We start from the raw sequence: 21,747 nt of genomic DNA, 5'->3' as shown, positions 1-21,747 counted from the left end.
CATTTATATTTTCTCCTGTGATCTTCTAAGAGTTTAATGGTTTTGCATTTTACAGTTAAATCTAGGATCCATTTTGAGTTAATATTTGTTAAGGTTTAAGGTCTACATCTAGATTTATTTATTTATTTTTTTGCATGTGGATGTCCAATTGTTCTATTATGTTGGTGCAAAAGTAATTGCGTTTTTTGCAATTATTTTTAACTTTTTAAACTGCAATTACTTTTGCACCATCCTAATAGCGTTATTTGTTGAAGATTATCCTTTCTCCTTTGAATTGCCTTTGCTCCTTTGTCAAAGACTATTTGTGTGGGTTTATTTCTGGGCTCATTTTATTTTTCTTTAATCTGTCTATTCTTTCACCAATACCACATTGTCTTGAATAATGTAGTTTTAAACTATGTATTAAAGTTGGGTATTGTCAGTGCTCCAGCTTTGTTCCCCTTCAATATTGTTTCATCTTTTCTGGGTCTTTTGCCTTTACATAAAACTTTAGAATCAGTTTGTCAATATCAAAATTAACTTGCTGTGATTTAGATTGAGATTGCATCAAATCTTTAGACCAAATGGGGAGAACTGATATACATGGCATATCTTCCATTTCTTTATATATTCCTTGTTTTCTTTCATTAGAGTTTTTTTGTAAATTAACTCATAGGATTGTGTGCTTATTTTGTTTGGCTTATACCTAAACATTTCAACTTTGCTATAATTGTTAATTACATCAGGTAGATCTTTTTTTATTGAATCTTTGGAATTTCTTTACAATTATGTCATCTGCTAAAAAAACAATTTTATTTCTTCCTTCTTTTTATTTTATTGTTTTATTGTATTTCCCAAACTTCTAGTACAATATTAAAAAGGAGTGGTGAGAGAAGTAAATATCTTTAACTTGTTCCTGATCTTAACAGGATAACATCTAATTTCTCACCACTAATTTTGATATTTGCTTAGATTTTTTTTGTAGATTTAATTTAATAAACTGAGGAAGTGCCCTTTAGTCTTAATTTACTGAGAGTTTTTATTATAAATGGATGTTGGATTTTTTCAATTTTTTTTTTTTTGGTGTCTGTTGATACTATCATATTTTTCTTATTTAGTCTGTTGGTGTACTGGATTACATTAATTGAATTTTGAATGTTGAACCAACCTTACATACCTGGAATAAATACCACTTGGTTTGGTGTATAATTACTTTTGTACATGTTGGTGCAATTTACTAATATCTTGTTGATAATTTTTGCATCTGTGTTCATGAGATCATAGTCTACATTTTTCTTATAACATCTTTGTTTTTGGTAATAAGGTAATTCTGGCTGCATAGAAGGAGTTAGAAATATTTCCTCTGCTTCAATTTTCTGAAAAATATTGTAAATTTTTCAATAGAGATTAGGTAAATTATTCCTTAAATATTTGTTAGCATTCACCAGTGAACCTATCTAGGCTTGGTGCTTTCTGTTTTGAAAGGTTATTAATTATTCAATTGCTTTAGTAGATATAGCTCTACTTATACTTTCTACTTTTCCTTGTGTGCATTTTGGTAGAATGTGACTTTCAAGGACGTGGTCCATTTCATCTAGGTTATCAAATTCGTGGACATAGAATTGTTCATAATAGTCCAATGTTTTTCTTTTAATGTCCATGGTATCAGAAATTATGGTTGCCCTTTCATTTCTTACATTATGAATTTGTGTCTTCTCTCTTTTTACAGTTAACCTAGATAGAGGTTTATCCATTTTATTGATCTTTCTATGTACCAGCTTTTGATTTCATTGTTTTTCACTGTTGTGTTCCTGTTTTCAATTTCATTGATTTCCGTTCTGATTTTTACTATTTTCTTCTGCCTACTTTGAATTTATTTGCTCTTGTGTTTCTAGTTTCCTAAAGTGTAAGCTTGAATGATTAACTTCATATCTTTCTCCTTCTCTAATACAGTATATTTGTTGCTATAAATTTTCCTCTTAGCATTTTTATTCATCCCATAAGTTTTGTTTCGGTTACTTTGCAATTTTTAAAAATCTTTCTTGATACTTCTCTTTGACCTATATGTTATTTAAAAGTATGTTTTTCAGTATCTAAGTATTTGGGGGTTTTCCATCTATTTTTCTGTTATTGACTTCTAGTTTAATTGTACTGTGGTCTGAGAACATACTTCATATACCTTCATACATAAGGTCCTTCTCCAACACCCCATTCCCAGCTTCTTATAGATTTTCTCATCTTTAAGTTTCTGGAGTTTGGATGTGATATGCCTATATGTAGATTTGGGAGGATTTTTTTCTGCTTGATGTTCTCTGAGATTTCTAGGTCTGTGGTTTGGTGTCAATTATTAATTTTGGAAAAATTTCAGTCATTATTGCTTCAAATCTTTCTCCTGTTTCTTTCACTCTTTTCCTTCTGATATTCCCATTATGTGTGTGTTACAACGTCTGTAATTATCCAAGTTTTGATGTATTCTGTTCTTTTTCACTTTAGTTTTTCTTTGCATTTGTATTTTGGGATTTTCTAGTACCATTTCTTCATGCTCCCTGATTCTTTCCTTGACTATGTTCAGTATTTTAACGAGCCCATCAAAGGCAGTATTCATTTCCATTGCAGTGTTTTAAAAATTATTTCTAAGAGTTTCCATCTCTCTGCTTACATCGTCCATATGTTTTTACATACTGTTCAATTTTTCTATTAGATCTTATAGCATATCATTCATGATTGTGTTATATTCCTAACATGATCATTTCAACGTATCTGTCATATCTGAGTCTGGTTCTGATGCTTGTTTTGTCTTTTCGAACAGTGTTTGTGTGTGTGTGCGTGTGTTTTGGTGTGCTTTGCAATTTTTATTGAAAGCCAGACAGGTAGTAGGTAAAAGAAACAGGTAAATATGCCTTTAGTGTGAGGTTTTATGTCTCTCTGGCTAGGGGTTAGGCTGTGTTTACTGTTTATTGTAGCTGTTGGTATCAGAAGCTAAAATTTTCTCTGATGTCCTTGTTTTTGTCTCCCCTATTGTGCATGGGTTTCCATAGTGTGTTTTAAATAAAGTCTGAGATGTGCAGTTCTTTTGGTTGTATTCTTCTGTTATTATACAAGAGCTCTATTGATGTGGGGGTGAGGCATGAGAGAAGAGAAAGCATCCGATAGTCCTAGGATTAGGTCTCAGTTTTTTACTGAGCCTGTGCCCCTGGGCTGTCACTTTCAAAAGTGCCTCTCAATCTGACCCCCTACCCATGACACACTTAGGTGAAAGAGGAAGGATGGAGGGGAGTAAAGTCCAGTATCTCCTTTCCTCCACTTGGAAGCAGGCAGTGGCTGGAGTTGTTTTTGTTCGTTTGCTTGTTTGTTTGTTTGTTTTTTCCTTCTTCCCCAAGGTCAGTCAGCCTGGGATAAAATAATTTATCTTGAGGGCAATCCTTGTTCAGAAAAATAGAATATTCTGGAAATATTTCATAATAGCTACTTTATCTGCCCCTACTGGAAGCATAAGGGGATATTTCTCTGATCGTCACTGTGAGAACCTATAGAGCTCCTGAAGGTAAAACTCATAACAATAAAAGACCACCTTCAGACTAAGTTCCTCCTCTCCCTGCTCCTAATTTTTATTTCTCAAATATGCCCATACTGAAACTCCAGCCATCCGTCAATTACAGTTTTGGGTATGTCTAGCAAGTGCAGGTTCCTATGGAGCTTTCTGCTCCTAAGTTTCTGCTCTGCTAAGTTTTGGGTTTCTGTATCTGCCTGTCTGTCTTTCCAATTTTGGGGGCAGTGGTTTGCCTTATGACCTTAATTGTATAGTGATCTAAGAAGAGCTGTTGATTTTTACTTCTGCTTATTTCTTGTGAGAATTGGAGTGATGATTTCCAAGCTCCTTATGTGCAAGAGCAGATACCAGAAATCCTGATTGTATCTTTCCATGTGCTTCTCTTATAACTACTGGCCAATTGACTGATATCTTACAAGAACTGGAAAATCATAAAATGTATGTAAAGTGAAAGAATCAATTATCTGTAACCCCTAATCACTAATGTCAGATCTGGAACCCTGTAACTTTTTTTATTTTTTTTATTTTTGTATCTTTCATGTGCCAATGGCAAGCATGAAAAGGCATTTTCAGTGAATAAATAATGTAACTTGCTTTAAAAGCATGGCTTTGTGGCCTGAACCAATGTCCCTAGATGCGCTAAAATTTCTCGTGAAAAAGAACAGAGTGCACTAAAATAAACCACTTCATTTTAATTTACTTCACCTAGTAGACAAATAAGCACCAGAGAATAATTAGTGGCCACCAGGAAAATGATGAGACATTACAGGGTGTGATGATAAGCAGATAACTTTTCCATTGTGAGATGCCTTTGCTTAACATTTTGTACATAGTTTTTCAGGAAATAATTAACACTAAATTTATAAATAAAATTAAAATAGATGGAGATAAAGTTATGTTTTTATCAAAAAAATTTAAATGGTTCTTGTTAGTTTGCAATCTTTTCTTTGCTGCCTAGTTTCAATCTATAAAGACTGGATTCCTGGGGTACAAAATGCCTGTCTTTATGCCTCCTCACCATTTAGCATCCTTACGAAGGGATTCGCTGCAGAGTTCTTCTAAGGGGAGCAATTCAGCACCCCAGGGCCAGGCCAGCAGTAGCGCTTCCCAAACCATCATCAGGCACTTTTAAGGATGAACAACAGCTCCCCAGGAGGTGCAGTGCAAATCCAGCCCTTTAAACTCATTTACTTTAATTGCATAACATTTTAAATACTGCATGCCAGTGAGAGGCAGGTGGATCAGCAGGTGCAGTGTGGCAATTTGCCAATAATGGCATCAGAAAAACAGTCCCTCACAGAGGCAAGAAGCAAAAGAGACTGAGTGAAGAACTCCTCTGAGCTTAATGTCTATTTTATCCAGTAATTGCAGCAGAGGGGAGGATTTCCAAGCAATCTAAACCAAAGCTGTTTTATTCATTTTTAGCTGTGCCTTTTTTTAACAGAGGAGGTCTCAGAAATAGAATTTTAGTCCAAATTCAGTTAAATTCTTTCTTCGTTCACCACACTGAAATTAAGTTATGGGTAAAGATGTTAAAAGGAAAAATCATGAGAGCAAGTGTCTTCTTTGTAAAACTTTTCCCATGAATAAAATGAAACATATGCCATATTTTGTATTTGGATATTAATTTATCCCAAGTAAAATTTGAAGGCAAATTATTAAAGTAATTCAATTTTTCAACTAATAAGCTCCAAACTACATAAACTTTCTCGTTTTCCTTTTATTGGCATTATTTATGTACACGGGAGAAAAAAACAGTAAAGTAGATAAAGTATACTACTTTATGCAGATAAAGTATAAAAGAAACAGTATGCTATATATGTAAAACAAAACCTATAGAAAGTTAGATACTCATAGAAATATCTAAATAGGAGTTTAGAGAGAAATATCCAAATAGGAGATTAGAAATAGGTAAATGAACACAGATCTGTTAACTACATGGTTTTTTTGTTTGTTTGTTTATGGGAGAAGGCAAATCATGATAATAAATACTGCTGGTTGATTTGTTTTTAATCAGAGACATCATTGATTGATTAATTTTTAACATTTTGACCAGATTGAGCTCTGAAGATACAGTAGCGGTGAATGGAGACAAGTGAATTTTTATTGAACACCATCTGTACTTCAGGCTTCCTTTTTGACAAAGTACCACTCTGTAGAAGTTTACACAGAACTTGCATTTAACAGAATCATCACACACTAGTCCCTCCCTCCCCCACCCCCACCCCCACCCCATCACCAACTCAAAACAATTCAGGGTAAGAGAAGAGCAGGAAAAGCAGAAGAGAACAGTTGCTAACATTTGTTTAAGACTTATTATTTGCCAGGCCCTGTGGTTTATCTGTTTCATCTACATATTCTGAAGGCTCATGTTATTCTCTTGACTTTACATTTGTGTTAACGGAAGCCAGGAGGTGTTAGCCCCAACCACAGGTTTTACCTTTATGCCACAGTGAGCTGTTTGCTTGGCGTATATGCTTTGCAAGATGTATAAGTAACTGGATTTAGGGATTATGTCGTAGGAAATGAGGGATTTCCTTCATATTTATTTTACTACCCGGATGATGGCAGTAAGGAAAGCCCCAAGGAAAGATGGGTCTGTAGAAAACTATAAACAGTTATAATCAGAGTCCTGCCTATTTGGAAGATGTAAAGAAGGTATATGTGGCTATACCTTCTCTAATTTCTGCCCTTTGTTATTATACTTTCTATTAATAAAAGCACTTGGGCCACCTTATAAGTCAGGAAACACCTCCCATATAAAAACGTGTAATCTCTAACATTATAACAACTTTTGTTTCTGCCCACTGTGCAATCCAATATTTTCTGTTAATTCACACGCAACCTTTTCAAAACTCAACCTTTTTTCATCATCATTCAGGGTATTTTTTTTAGTCAAGGCAGTGCACAGAGTAAAAAGCAAGACAAATGGGATGTAAAGATACATGTATTTCATACCCAAATAAAATTGAGATCAGAAGAGGCGACTTATGTAATGAACAACTCTAGGTAGTATACTTATGCTCCCATTTAGCAGATCTTCATAACCAGTAATTAAATTCTTTGCATCATTTCCCTAAAAACATGTCTACTGACTTATTCTTTTCTCTCTGATGTTGAAAATCTACTCTGCTACTATTAAGTTATGTCTCCTCTCTGCCCTGGCACTCATTGTGCCTGGAATAATCTTGTCTGGCAGCAACAGGAGTCCTAAAGCTAAGTTAGGCAGATGGAAGAGAAACAGTCCTGATTGCTGGTGAGGCCTCCTAGGAACCGCAAATCTGTTAGGTAGGGATTTGAGGTTTGGTATCAGATATCTGATGAGAACAAATGACTGGTTTACAGTCAGTAATGTTCTGTGGTTTGAGGGGTGAGAGGTTGGGCAAATGATTATCCAGTTTGTGGATTACCCAGATTCTAACTCTGTCCTTCCTACCTTAGACAGTTTAAAACTCTGATTCCCTCAAGAAGATTAAAAAAAAGAAAAGAAAAGGAGAAAGCAACTTATTTTTTTATATTTAATAGAAGGTCTAGATAGAAGAAGTTAAAACCACATCAAAAATCATATTGATATGAAATCTGCATTTGACATATCAGATTCTTAATTACACTGAATGAAGAGTTTACTGAGATATTCATGTAGTAGAAATGAGTAGACACATTGTCTGGTATGTAAGAGAAATGGTACAGCATAATTTATTTTATTCTTGTTTACACAAATTTGTCTTAACATAGAGGATACAAAATAAGTCAGAAAGGCCACATTGATTTCTTTTACAAGGTGCAGAAAGATACCAGGCATAAGGCATGGATAAATCTAGGAACACAAAATGAAGTGTTGTGACAGAAATGAGATGGAGAAAATTAGTTTTGAGAAATTTGGAGGATTTGTTTTTGCTTACATTGAGTTACAATGACTTATTCACAATTTCGTTTCAAAATTGCATTACTCAGGGTTCTGCAATGTATGTTGCCAAATTTAGGATTTTTACCAATTCAATAGGTAAGAAATGCAGTTCCAGTGTAGTTGTTTTTTTTTTCCGTATACATGACATGCAATATTATATGAGTTTCAGTTAGGTGTACAACATAGTGATTTGACATTTGTATACATTGCAAAATAATTACCACAGTAAGTCCAATTACCATCTGTTACCATCCAAAATTAATACATTATTATTGAGTCTATTCCCCTGCTGTACATTACATCCCCATGACTTAATTATTGTATATCTGTAAGTTTGTACCTCTTGATCCCCTTCACCCATTCATCCACTCCACTAAGGCCCCTCTTTTCTGGCAACCACCAAAGTGTTCTCTGTATTTATAGGTCTGATTTTGTTTTGGGTGTTTGTTTTGTTTTGTTTTTAGAGTCCACATGTAAGTGAAATCATGTGGTATTTGCCTTTCTTTATTTCATTTAGCATAATACCCTCCACATCTATCCATGTTGTCACAAATGGCAGGATTTCCTTCTTTTTTATGGCTGAATATTCCTCTGTGTGTATGTGTGTGTGTGTATGTGTGTGTGTGTGTGTGTGTGTGTGTGTGTGTGTACAAGTAGCACTTCTTCTTCATCCAGTCATCCATCGATGGGAACTTAGGTTGTTTCCATGTCTTGACTATCGTAAATAATGCTGCGATGAATATAGGGGTGCATATATCTTTTTCAGTTAGTGGTTTTTGTTTCCTTTGGATAAATACCCAGAAGTGAAATTGTTGGATTATATGGTAATCCTATTTTTATTTTTTTAAATAAGCTCCATATTATTTTCCATAATGCATCATAGCTGCATCAATTTATGTTCTCACCAATAGTACGTAGGGTTCCCTTTTCTCCACATCTTGGTAATCACTTGTTATTTGTTATCTTATTGATAATAGCCATTCTAACAACTGTGAGGTAATATCTCATTGTAGTTTTGATTTTGTATTTCCCTAATGATAAGTGAGGTTAAGCACCTTTTTACTATCTGTTGACCATTTATATGTCTTCTTTGGGAAAATGTCTATTTAGATCCTCTGTCCATTTTTAAAAGCAGATTGTTTTTGTTTATGTTTTTTGCTATTTGAGTCGTAGTTGTATGAATTCTGTATATTTTTTTGGATATTAACCCCTTATCAGATATGTGATTTGCAAATATTTTCTCCCATTCCATAGGCTGCCTTTTAATATCATTGATTGTTTCCTTTGTTTTACAGAAGCTTTTAGTTGGCTGTAGTCCCACTGGTTTATTTTTGCTCTTATTACCTTTGCTTTTGATGTCAAATCCAAAAAGTTATTTCCATGATTGATTTCAATGAGTTTAACGATGTTTTCTTCTAGGAATTTTATGGTTCCAAGTCTTATGTTCAAGTCTTTAATTCATTTTTAGTTGATTGTTGTGTATTGTATAAGATAGTGGTCCAGTTTCATTCTTTTGCATGTGGCTGTCCAGTTTTCTCAACACCATTTATTGACGAAACTATTCTTCAAAGTATTTTTAAATACTGTGGGTATGTATTAATAAATTTTATCAAATGTCTTATTTCACATCTAATAGAAGATGATATAGTAGTTTCTTTTCTATTTAATTAGTATACTATTATACATCAATATTTTTTTAATAGAACCATTCTTTCATAATTAGGAACAATATAATTTATCAATGGTTTATTCTAATTTGTTGCTAAATTAAATTTACTAGTATTTTAATGAATTTCACAAATATATGCATATTTATATTTGTATATATACAAGTATATATATGTGTGTGTGTGTATATATATATATAGTGCTTTAGTTTGTGTGTGTCTATATATTATCTGTTTTGAGTATCTGTTCTTATTGATTTGTGGAATGATTTAGTAATGTAATCTCTTATCTATGTTTTGTAAATGTTTACATATCCTGACTTTTTTTCTATTGGTGTGTAAAACAACTTTTTCTTTGGTGTGTAAAACAACTTAAAAGAAAATTAACATCACTGACTTGTTTTTTCATTAATTAAGTCATTTTTACATTTAATTATTCATCAAGTATGTTAAGGCAATGCATCAGAAACACAAAGATAATGCTATTCTTGACTACAAGTAACTTATTCAGTCTATGAAAAACACATATAAGACCAAATGTAAATTAATGTCCCTGTTGCTGTGATAGTAGTTGTTCAAAGCCAGTGTGAAAGACAAAAGGGTGATGAGACGGACAATATCCAAATACAAGTGTATCAATCAGTCAACCAGTCAACATTAGCTGCTTCCTGATGTGATGGAATACAAAGAATATAGTACTATTCGTATGTATTTTTAGTTTTAAAAAATAATAATATGTAGACTTCATTTTCACTGTCCTCTCAATAATAGGGTGAATAGAAGATAAAGGAACAATTTGAACAATGCAAAGAAAAATCAATTAGCCAAATCCAGAACGTGAGGACATCCATGAGCTCAGATGGTCTTAAATTTGGGTTCTTAAGAAAACACAGATTAAACAAACAGGGAAATAAAATGCACCCTTGTCTAACACCTTTGCCTATAGGAAATTGTTCTGTCTCTCCATATTCTGTTCTGACAGTACCTTCTTGTCCATTATACAGGTCACCCATTTGGACAATCAAGTGCTGAGTGATGCCCATTTCTTTCAGAGCAACACATAGCTTTTCATAACTGACAAAGTCAAAGGCTTTCCTGTAGTCTCTAAAACATAGTCTAACCATCTTCTGAAATTATTTAGATCAATTCAGTATTCAACAAATGTTTGCAATTAGGTCCTGAGTGCCTTTCCCTTTTCTGAGTTCAGCTTGAACATCCAGCTTTTGTTGCTCCTGATAAGGTGTTACCTTTGTTGCATCACTTCATTTGCTTGGGTAATGAGAGCAATGGCCCTATAGTTACTGCACTCCTTGGCATTTCCTTTCATACATCCAAATTGAGATGTATGTTAAATGTTTCCAGTTTGTAGGTCATTGTTTTGTTTTCCATATTTGTTGACATTCTTGTTACGATTTGGTCTCTGTGGCTTGAAATAGTCTATCAATATCCCAGCTACCTCTGGTGATTTGTTTATGTCTAGTACTTTCAGGGCAAGTTTCACTTTGCTTTCTAGAATTACAAGTTCTTCCTCATGGGACTCATCTTCAAAGGTGTCTGTCATCCTTTTTTCTCTTCTGTCTAGATTTTCAGTATATTGTTTCCACCTTTCCTTTATTATCTCTTGATTAGATCATGTGCTTCCTTGTTGGTCCTTCAGCATTTCCAGTCTAGGTTTGAAATTCTTTTTATTTCTTGAATCTTCTAGTAGAGATCTCTTATTTTTCCTTATTTGTTTCCTTATTTGTTATTTGTTGTTCTCTTCTATCTTCCAACATTATCAATAGTCATTGAAAATCAGGATTCTAACTCTGCTTTTAACATCTCTTAATTTTGCCTCTCACCAGTCTTTGGCAATTTTCAGTGTTTCTTCTGTCATCCATCTTGATTGTTTTCTTTCCTTTTTACTTCTGGCATTGTCTTTTTTCATTCTTCCCTAATAATATTTCTAGTTTCCATTCACAGTTTTTCTGGTTCCTGGTCAAATAAGTTTAACAGTGAAAATCCGATTTTTATATGGACTTTAAATCCATCAGGAATGTTAGTTACATTATATTTTAGCACTACGAATCTTTTAGTGTTCTTTCTTAGCTTTATTCTAATATTTGATATTAACAGTATGTGGACAGTACCACTCTGCTCCTGGGCTTGTTTTGGCAGATAGGATACAGCTTCTCCGTCTCTATATTGGCCATCTGGTGATGTCCATGTATACGGTCATCTGTTTAAATGGGCTAGTTGTTGACTTAAAAGAAATCCATGAGCTAATCTTCATTTCTGAACCCTATTCCAAATTCACCAGTGACATTTGATTCTGCTTTATTTCCTAGTTTTGCATTCCAATTGCCTATAATTATCAGTATGTCTTGTGTGACCAGTTTCTTCCTGGATACTTGCATAAAAGATTTTAATTTTATCCTCAGTTTCTGTAGAGCATAGACTTGAATGACAGTTATGTTAATAGGTTCTCCTTGAAATCAGATTGATATTATTCAGTCCGATCTTGCATTACAGTCCCTAACTGCCTGTGCTACATCTTGACTTGTATTAAAGCCACTCCATTCCTTAAGTTTGTATTTTCCAGAGTAGAACATTTGGTAGATACCTGACTAGACATGTCCCTTTCCAGTCCATGTTAGTTTGCTATCACTAAGCACTGCAATGTTTAGGTTGTCAATTTTTTGCTTTATAATCTCCAGTTTACCTTGGTTCATGCTTCTGATGTTTCATATTCCTATTGCATGTGTTGTCAGCGTCGCACTTTCCTTTTGCCTTTTTGAAATGACTTCTGAAGAAAGTGATAGAGGCAAGTGCCAAAGTGGGGCTGTATTTGCACATCAAGAAGACAAAAAGCATAACTACAGAAGAAATACACAACACAGAGATATCAAAATTGTTGAAGATGTTGCTTACGTTGGTTCAGTCATTAACCTAAAAGGAAACTGCAGCTAAGAAATTGAGAGAAAGCTGAGACTCAGAAGGGCAGCAATAGAAGAATTAGGAAAGATCACTAAGAACAAAGACGTGTCATTAGAAACCAGGGCTAAGATCACCCACACCCTCATATTCCCAATTGCTATGTACAGAGTGCAAAAATTGGACTGTGAAGAAGGCTGATGAGGGGTGAGGGGAATGATTCATTTGAAATGAGGTGTTAGAAGAGAGTTCTATAGATCCCCTGGACCACCAGAATGACAAACGAATGGGTACTAGAGAAAATTATGTCCGAAACATCCCTAGAGCCAGAAATGACAAAACTGAAGTTTTTTTTTACTTTGGGCACATCATGAGAAGGCAGGATTCTTTGGAAAACACAATAATGCTGCGAAAAATGGAAGTCAGCGGGAAAATAGGAAGACCAAATATGAGTTGGATTGATTCCATAAAGGAAGCTATAAGCATGAGTCTACAGGAACGGAATAGGGCTGTAGAGAAGAGAATATTGTGGAACATCACTTATTCATAGTGATGAATCTAACTCACCAGCACATCACACACACACATACACACACACACACACACACACACACACAATGTGGCATTTAAAAATATGGCATGCAAAAAAAAAAATAGGGAATTGTTATGGAGTAAAGGAGACTTAAAATAACAGGCAAACAAAATGCAACCTTGTTTGATCCTGATTTAAACAAATCGACTATAAAAAGACATTTGTCGGATAATCTTGGAAATTTGAATATAGTCTGGATATTAGATGATATGAATAAATTAATTTTAATTGTGAAATAGTATTATGGTTGTATTTTTAAATGTATCGTTAGAAATATTAATTAAAGGTAAAAGAATGGCTGTGGTTTGCTTTTAAATATCAAATCTCAGCAGTGATATAGAGATTGTGGTTAAAATAAAACTGGCAAAATATTATATTTATTGGAACTCTGTAATGAGTACCTAAGGGTTTATCATATTGTCTCTCATTTATTAGGTATTTAAAATTTTTCCATGATAAAATTTTAAAAAATAATAAAAGACCTGAGAAAGACATAAGCCTCTATTCTGAAAGTATAGTGAACCACTTCCTCATGACATTCAAAATGTTATTTATATAAATGGATGTTCTTTTGTAACCTGCTGCAAGGACCCATGCTATGCTATTTAAAATCAATGGTTATGTGCCATCTGAAGATAATCTTTGAAAAGCACTATCCAGGCATTATACAAATAACATCCAAAAGACCTCATTCAGGTCTCTTGTTTTGATTATAAGATGCAATTTTATTAAATTATTATGGACTATGGAGTAGAAAAGTGTATAACAATTGGAGAGATGGTTTCTCTCCATTAGTGTAAACACAGATATAAAATTTACTTCTTATTTTTCAAAAAAGTATGTACAAAATAGTACCTAAACATTATCATGCTTTGTTTTGTATCAGATAAGTAGCATCTGGATATATCAAAGAGAAGAAACAGTAAAGTTTCACATGTATAGAAATATTCAGTGTTAAAAAATTAGTTTACTTCTATCTTTAAAAAATAGTTTAGATTATCATGCCAGGAAAAAATGCACACCTGGCAACTGTGCTAAAATATACCACCTTCTAAGAAACAAATTCAAAAGTGTGTATTTTCATATTTGTTACCTCTGTCTAATCAGTGAATTCATATTAAATTCTACTGCTCAATGAAGAAATGACTATGAGCCTTCTGCTTGATATGGGACAGAGAAGATTTTTGCATCATGAATCTTCTCTCTGCAGTTGAAGATCATAATGGAAAGTGTAAGGGAATTAAAGCACGGCCATCGATTTTGTTGGCCATCCATTTTTCATAGGAAACCTAGGACTGCTGAGACAGCAAGAGAAGATATGGAGGCAAGAAGGAAGAGAGAAGAAATAGTCCAAACTAATTAAAAGAATGGAAGTAGATTCTTCAGATAAATGATGAAATGCCATTTGTGATCCCATACACAACTGACAGAAATCAAATCTGTTTCTCTTTTTTTAAAAATCATTTTTACCAGAGTTGATGTTTTTATACGAAATTTCCTAAATTGTTTCAGAAAATATTCTAAATTGACATATTCCTTTTTACAAAAATTCCAGAAAATGTTTGCAATACCAGGAAGTTTTCTTACCATAGAATTAGTTCAAATTGTTGAACAAAAGATATTCTAACAAGTAGTCCTTATTTAACCTTTCGAATCACCTACTGCTATAATCATGAAAACATCAGAAGTACAGATGAACAAGAACACAAATAGCAGTAAATATTCCAGCTTCTGCTAGATTCCTAGAGCAATCTACCAAGTTTTAATCCCTGAAAAGCTAATTTAAGGGCAAATAAGGTAAAAATGATGAGACTTCTAACCTAAGCCATCAAAACTCTCAGTGTGTCTAGTTCCTCCCACAGAGCAGAATGCCTTTTAACTCCACAAAAGCTCTTGGGTCCCCAACTTCATCATTGAGACTCTGCATCCAGTCACATAGGACTCAGTCCTCTAGCAAAGGCAGGGAAGGGAGAGGGTACAGTACACAGAGTAACCCACAGGCAACTGCCCTCCTGTGTGCAGCCTGTGGTTCTGCTTTCTGCCAATGTGGGGACAGAGCCCCAGAGAGCAGTTTCCAGGCTCTCGGCCTAATTTGGAAAGGTACTGGCTCGGGTAGTAGATAGCCATCAGCTGTGGCTAGTTGGTTGTCAGCTGTAACCATTGAGCTATTGGCCACTAATATAACTGCCGTGGATACGTTGGGGAGTCGAGGAGAGTCGGTTGGTTGGCAGCAAAGCGGACAGCAGGTCGCACGTCATGTGAAACCAGCATCCAGTGAGACTATAGTGGTATGACTCCCCTACCTATGGCTCCGTGGGTGTTCCTTTTTGGCCTCACCACATCCTGCGTTCTTATGTGGGGAGCGGGAGCAGAGACCCCACAGGCTGTCCTGCACGACAGCCAACTTCACTGCAGGACCCGGCACTTCTTGTCCTGAAAAAGAAAATCCACTCCAAAAAAAGCAGTAGGGTGCAAAATAGATTTTACATAAGATTCTTGGGAAAACAGAAATGGGAATTTGTGCCATGCACTACAAAGCAAACGACCCAGCAAAACATTTCATTCTAGACTTATATTTTTCCCACATTCCTCTTTTATTTTGAAACCACTAGACCCCCCTCTTTCTTTCCAGAGTATTCTCCACAAGACAATACCCCTAGCTTTCCTCTTTATAACTAGAGCTACTGGAGTTAGCTCAATTCAGATCAGGTTTATCAAATCATTCAGCTAATGAACTCCTCTAACTGCCTAGAGGGAATCTACTGCTAACAAAACTTAGTTTTGTTTGTCATTATCTTTGTGTCCTGGAATGTGAAATAAGCAGTTGTTAGGACAGAGGCTGGAGGGGGCCTTCAATGAATTTCATGCATAAGCAGGTGTGCTTTCTTGTACTTCATAGAGCCTATGCAGAACAACTGTTCTGAGTTATTTAGAAATACACTCCCCTCATAGCAAGGACACTAGTCAATGGAGTGAGCTGAAGTTTTTACTACAAAGCTGATTTCCACAAAAGCCTGCTTTATTAGATTCAGGGCAGTCACTTGCAGAGGCCATTTAGGTGCTGTAAAGTGGTTGAGTTATGCAATGTTTCTCAACCTTTGATGTGCACATGAATCACCTGGGGAGATGAGCCTAAAGGGGATCAAATATATGGTGATGCAAAGAGAACTGACTCTGGGTGGTGAACACACAATATGATATATAGATGATGTAATACAGAATTGTACACCTGAACTCTATGTAACTTTACTAACAATTGTCACCCCAATAAACTTTAAATAAAATAAAATTTTTAAAAAGAAAAAAAATGCAGATTCTGATTTAGTAGGTCTGAGCTGTGACCTAAGAATTTGTGCTTTGAACAAATTCCCATGCTCTGGTCCAATGTTAACACTTTGAGTAGCAGGGATAGTGTTCTAACAGAGGGGTGGTGGTGGTGGTGAGGAAAGAATGGGAAAGGAAATGAATAGATAGCAGCTAGCAATCAGAAGGCATTTCTATGTGAATGTTTTTGGTAATTAACAAAAGGGAAAGATACTCATATTTCTAAGGTGCAGATAATTTGTTTTGATTTCTTTATCTACTCAATCTATATACTGTGCATCAATTTTCTAATTAATTTTATATTTTCAATGTCTTATTCTTAAAGAGGTCCTCTAAAATTGTATACACTTCAGGTTCCATAAAATCTGGATCTGTCATTGTCTGTTGGGCACCAGGAATTTGGTTTGGAATTGTGTACATCTACCTAGCCTCATGGTCATTATCAGAAAGGAGGAATCCATCTGTAGGGACAAAGAGCAGTTTCCAGGCTCTCAGTCTCATGTGGAAAGGTGCTGCCTCAGTTATTAGGTGGCCATAAGCTATAATCAGTTAGCCATTAGCCACTAATATAACTGCTGTGGCTACGCTGGCAAGGTGGTTGGCAGAGAAGTGGATGGCAGATTGCAGATCATGTGGATTCTACTTCCGGTATCTCCAAACCAGCTGCCAGTGAGGATATAGTGCTATGAACCCCCTATCCATGGCTCCACTGGTGTTCCTTTTCGTCCTCACTTTATTTTGTGTCCACCCACCGAGAGCAGGACCAGAGACCCTGCATTACACCATCAGTAGGAAATATTGCAGTGAGGAAAAAAAAATAAAATCTATTTGGTCTGAGGCCAAAAACAAGGCCCAGAAACATCTTTTTAGTTAAGGCAGAGTAAAATATGAGAAAGAAAACATAAAAGCAATTTATAGCTTTATTAAAAAAAGAATTTTTCTACAACATGAAAAGAAGTGTTATTAGCAAACTAAGATGAAAAGATAAATCCATTACTATTTGAATCAGAATAAACTTTTCAAGTGTTTTTTGAGTTTTCAACAACATAACAAAGAAAACTGAAATCTTAGTGAAAAAGTACAAGGGAATAAAAATGATGGGTTAAATATAAGAAATCAAAACATGGAAGTGTGAATATAGTATTTCCCTCCAGGAGTTTTATGGTTTCAGGTCTTACATTTAAGTCTTGCAGTAATTTTGAATTAATTTTTGTATATGATATAAGATAGTGGTCGAGTTTTATTCTTTTGCATGTGACTATTCAGTTTCCCCAACACCATTTATTAAAGAGACAGTTCTTTCCCTATTGCATATTCTTGGCTCCTTGTTGTAAATTAATTGATAATATGTGCATGGGTTTATTTCTTGGCTTTCTATTCTGTTTCACTGATCTGTGTGTCTGTTTTTATGCCAAAACCATACTATTTTAATTGCCATAGCTTTGTAATATAGTTTGAAATCTGGGTGCAGGGTGCCTCTTGCTTTGTTCTTTCTCAAAAGTACTTTGGCTATTCAGGGACTTTTGTGGTTACATACAAATTTTAGAATTATTTGTTCTGTTTCTGAAAAATGCCATTGGAATTTTGATAGGGATTGCATTGAATCTTTAGATCACTGGGTAGTATGTACATCTTTAAAATATTGATTCTTCCAATCTGTGAGCACAGAATATCTTCCATTTATTTGCGTCTTCTTCAAATTCTTTTCTTAATGTTTTGTAGTTTTCAATATATAGGTCTTTCACCTTCTTTGTTAGATTTATTCTTGGGTAGTTTATTCTTTTCGATGCAATTGTAATACAATTGTTTTCTTAATTTCGCTTTCAGATAGCTTGTTATTAGTCTATAGAAATACAATATATTTTTGTGTATTGATTTTGTCTCCTGAAATTTCATAGATTTTGTTAGTTCTAACATCAATTTTTTGATGTATTCTTTAGGTGTGTATATATATATATATATATCATGTCATTTGCAAGTAGTGACAGTTTTACGTTTTCTTTTTCAATTTGGATGCCTTTTCTTTTTATGCCTAATTGCTCTGGTTGATACTTCCAATATGATCTTGAATAAAAGTGGTGAGAGTGGGAATTCTTGTTTTGTTCCTGACCTTCAAGGAAAAGCTGTCAGCTTCTCATAATTGAGTATGTTAGCAGTAGGTTTATCATATATGACCTTTATTATGGTGAGGTACATTCCCTCTATCCACTTTGTTGAGAGTTTCTATGATATATGGGTGTTGAATTTTTTCAATTGCTTTTTCTGCGTCTATTGAGATGATCGTCATATGACTTTTATCCTTCATTGTGTTAATATAGTGTATCATGTTGACTGATTTGTGGATGTTGAAACAAACTTGCATCCCTGGAATAAATCCCACTTGGTCATGCTATATGAACCTTTTAATGTATTATTGAATTTTGTTTTCTAACTTTTGTTGAGGATATTTGCACCTATGTTCATCAGGGATATTGGCCTGTAATTTTCTTTTTTGTGGTGTCCTTGTCTTGTATCAGCATAATGATGGCCTCATAAAATGAGTTTTTGGAACAGTTTGAGAAGGATTGTTATTAATTATTCTTTGGAATGTTTGGTGGTTGCAACCAGTGAAGCTTTCTGGCCCTGGACTTTTGTTTTGAGGCTTCTGATAACTGATTTGATCTCCTTACTAGTAGTCAATCTGTTCAGATTACCTATTTCTTCATGATTCAGTATTGGTTGGTTTTATATATCTAGGAATTTATCCATTTCTTCTAGGTTATCCAATTTGTTGGCATTTAATTGTTCATACTAGTAGTCTCTTCTTAGCTTTCGTATTTTATGGTATCAGTTGTAATATCTCCTCTTTCATTTCTGATTATATGTATGTAAATTAGCTCTCTTTTTTCTTAGGGGGTCTAGCTGAATGCTTGTTAATTTTTTATCCTTTCAAAGAACCGGTTCTTAGTTCCATCGATCTTCTATTTTGTCTTTTTAGTCTCTCTTTCATTTATTTCTGCTCTAATCTTTATTTTCTTTCTTCTAATGACTTTGGGTTTTGTTTTCTTCTTTTTCTAGTTCCTTGGAGTGTAAAATTAGGTTATTTGAGACTTTCTTTGTTTTCTGAGGTAGGAATTTATTGTTATGAACTGTAACAACCCCTTTTAAACAGGAATGTTAAACAATCTTATTACACTTGACATCTTAGAACCCACTCCCACAAACAACAATGTCATATACATACACACAAATATATATATGTGTGTATATATATATATATATATATATATATATATATGTATATACATATACGTATACTTTATTCTGGAAGAATAAAATTGCCAAAGCTTAAAACAAGGGATATGGTCTATGAAGAATGAAATCCTCTCCCATTATATATGTGGATTTCCTTATGTTATGAATAATATTATCATCAACAATGCAAAATGTCACATACACTTTACTGTTCAGAGAAGAGAATCAGTAGGGGGATTTTCAGATAAAGAGGAATAATTGTAGAAATGCATTATACTCACTCTAAATAGTTTTTACTTTGCCCTTAGGTTTGTCTAATGATGATTGTCATCATGTTTATTTGAAAGAGAAAAATACTGTCCATTAATTTTCAATTTAAATCATGTATTGCATATGATAATGAAATCTGGAAAAAGTTTCCCAGAGGTCAATTGGCAAGATAGGTCAACATTCTTATAATGTACATGCCCCTGACCTTGCAATTCTAGTTTAGGAATTCATCCTAAGGAAATTATCTAAGGTCCATGAAAATAATAAACTGTAAATATGTTCATCATAGTATCCACTGTAGCAAAATTAATTAGAAAAATGTAAACATCCAAAAATACTTGGATATATGTCATATGCATAAAATAGAATACCATGCAATCTTGAAAAATATGTTCTAAGTCACAAAACACTCTAACAAACAGAAGAGAGAAGAATTATTTTCATGATCATTTGGAAATTTTAGCATGGCAAAAATACATTTGAAAAGTACATTTACAATTTCCTTATTATGTCTCTTTACATCTGCATGAATAAAATAACTTACATTTCAAACAGATCCACTCTTTTTTCTATCACTGTAATTCCAGAGAATTAACATTAAATTTTCACAGGAATTTGTTTCTAAAAGATTAGTGGGCATTCCCATAACATTTCTTTGACTTCTGTTCCAACAGGTATTTTCTCATGAATCCGTACAGATGACTGATTTAGACAAACTTTCAAAGGGTGGTGGTAAGCCCAATGCCTCACATGAGTCCTAGAAAACAAAATATCCTTAATGAAAATGATCCAACATCCAGCCTTTTTTAAAAAAATGTATAAATAGGAAATAATTTTCTTTTTTTTTCTTTTTTTAATGAAATCATTTTCACCATTGTAAATAAATGATCAAAGCAGGAAATAAAAGTGCATTTTGATCTTTTACATTTATCAATGTCTGCATAGTATTTCTGGAAGGATATTGATCAAGACACTAAAAGTAGCTCTTTCATCTGGTAGAAATATAAGTAACTGTTATTTGCTTTTACTTACTTTTTTAAAAAAATATAAACATATATAAATAATTTTACAACTGAAAAAGTTGTTCAGCTATAAATTTAAAACATTTTTTTTTAGTTTCCAGTATTACTGACACAAACTATCATTTTAAAAATAAACTGTTGAAATGTTAATGACTAATAAGAAATCAGCAAAAATTTAAAATTATTACAATAGTCAAATCTGTGAAACAAGACTAGGATTCTGAAAATTGTCTGAGAGGCCTTTGGCTCTCTACTTCTGATGAAAGGATGATAATAATGAATTTTTCTGGATAACAAAGACATAGACGTAAAGAAAAACAAGATGGCAAATGCTGTTAAATGAATGGATTTCCAATGCCTTTGGAAAAATCAGAGTCTTTGAGCTTATGGAAGTAGCAAGTACTAACTGGAATACGTACTCCATGAAGGTGGAAATAAGACATCCTAATATAGTTAGGATGCAGGAACAAAGACTGAATGAGAGACATAGATGACAACCCAGTGGGAACAAGGCTGTTACTATTTATTTATTTATTTTTTGCCTGATGAATGCTTTGAATAGCAGCTAAAGAAAAGGAAGGATGAGCTACACAGCCCACTGAAGCTAATTCAAGGAGAAGTATGAAGAAGCATTGGGCTGCCCATGAAAACAATGGCCAGGACAAGCTCCAAGAACATGACCTGAACAGGAGAGACAGTGCGGTTCAAGCTTTACAAGAGGGCCTGAGGAAGGGATCACATCTTCTTTGCTGCTGAAAATTACTTACAGCTTTGGTCCCACTGGGTTGTCATCTACTCTCACAATTGTCTCTGTACCTGCATCCTAACTGTATTGAGGCATATTTTATCTCCACCTTCCTAAAATGCATATGTCAGTTAGGTGATAGTGGGAGACATGGCATTATAGCTCTTAATATTTGGGTATCTATGGTGCTATGGGCTGTTTAATACTGATGTTTGGTATGTTACCTATTTGTCTTGAGCTCCTAAAACTTTGAACTACTGAAAGGTAATGAACTGATATGCTGCATTTAAAAGAAATACATTTCATCTATCGAAAATGTCGGAACTTTGAAAACTATAAAAATAAAAATCATTATCATGTGCCCCTTCCCACAGACATTTTAGATCCCATGCTTCATCATTTCAAACACAATCTACAAAATTTATAATGTCCGCTGTGCTTTTGTCCTTTCAACACACCTGCCTGGCAAAATCCCAGAGCTGGGCGAATCCAATTATCTGTGTTCTCTAAGCTTGCACCTGGGTAGTTAAACACAGCTGCCAAT

This window comes from Rhinolophus hipposideros, assembly GCF_964194185.1.
Source record: "Rhinolophus hipposideros genome assembly, chromosome: 5".
In the NCBI taxonomy this organism is placed as follows: Eukaryota; Metazoa; Chordata; class Mammalia; order Chiroptera; family Rhinolophidae; genus Rhinolophus; species Rhinolophus hipposideros.
This window is presented reverse-complemented; position numbering follows the sequence as displayed.